Source organism: Ipomoea triloba, chromosome 11 (assembly GCF_003576645.1).
Source record: "Ipomoea triloba cultivar NCNSP0323 chromosome 11, ASM357664v1".
Classification (NCBI taxonomy): Eukaryota; Viridiplantae; Streptophyta; class Magnoliopsida; order Solanales; family Convolvulaceae; genus Ipomoea; species Ipomoea triloba.
Window position 1 is genome coordinate 20,231,186 of NC_044926.1, and position 1,664 is coordinate 20,232,849.

The window sequence follows — 1,664 nt, forward strand, 5'->3', positions numbered from 1 at the left end:
AATTACATATTTTTATAATTTTATTTAAAATATATAAATTAATAATTATTATTATATTATTAAATATAATAATAGTATATAATGCATATTTTCATCATCTTTTCTCTGGTTGTTTTGAGATCAGCCGCGGAACCACCTTCCACCACCATCATCTTCAATATTCACCTTCCCTCCCTCAGCTACCCAAACCAGCAGCCGCAACAATGAACGATGACGGTGACCGACGAGTCCTCCAGCTCCGGCAAAGCAGGGATGAGGTGCGGCGGCGACCATCTCCTCTGTTCATTTCTTCCTGTAAACAAGAGGCAACTACAGACCTAACAACCTAGCAACCGAAACAGGCCGCCGGAAACCAGCAACGATGTCTATCTTCTCAGTCAGGGCGATGGAGATGAAGTGTTGCGAGCAGGAAGGCAACTCCGGAAGGCGAGGTCGGCTTGGCCTTGAAGGAAGCGAACTCTGAAAAATGACTTTTGGAAAAAAATTCTGGATGTCATATTCTGGAAAAAAGTATAGATTTTCCATGGTCAACGGAAATTGTTTTCCGTTGACCATATTTTCCAAGCCTTCGCAAACAAGGCACCCGATGTCCCGGTTTACACTCCCACATGGATGATGGGAGTGGGTTCGAGCCTCAGGGAGACAACTGTTGACTCTTTGTGCTTCAGTAGGTTGAGAAAGTAGCTATGAACAGATACTACATTGTAACAGAATCAGTAGTACTAAAAAAAAAAATCATTTTTCGGGTTTCCAAACACAACCTTAGTGAAGAAGAAATCATCACAGTCATTGTTTGAAGGTGTGTGCTCAGAAGCATTGCCTTGTGACTCTATATATTCAGCAAATAACCACAATATAGTAAACCAATCTAAATTGTCCATAATTGACCAATTTAAATCAAGACGGTCAATAATGATTCTCATTAAGAGCCAAACTTTTGATATTGTGATTACCAAATCAACAGACTAAGTACTGAACAATTACTAAATAAAATATTCTTGTATATACTAACAACGCATGTCAAATGATGCTTGTTCGATTGCTTTCACTTCAAAACTATTACTCATCTTCAAAAATATTACGGAGTATTACTCTCTGTCATATTCAACATGCACTATTTACTAATCATTGATTAAATCAAGTCTTTCTTAATTAATTGTTGTTGTTGTTGTTGTTTTTTTTAGTGTTTTCTTATAATTTTTGAATTCAATTTTTTTGTGTATTTAATTGTACATTTCATATATTTATTAAATGCTACAAAAAATAGAATTATAAAAAAAATGGAGATCAGATGTATTTGATAATTAATGAGCTTTATGGATTATTAAAATGATAGATTTTAAATAATTACTATAGAATATCTTAAAACTTTTTGTAGAATTTATATGAATCAATAAAAGTTTTATTTGAAAAAAATTTATAGACGATTTTATTGATTTTTATAAACTTTTTTCAATATTAAAAACGCTATAAAAGTTCTTAAAGAAAATGCCACCGTGTCATTTCTTTAAAATTACATCTGATTCGTTGATCTGGACACATGGACGGTTGTGATGAATGATTCTTATTTCTCTCGCGAGAGTTCTCACCTTAGTGCGCCAATATATATATATATATATATATATATATATATATATATATATATATATATATATATATATATA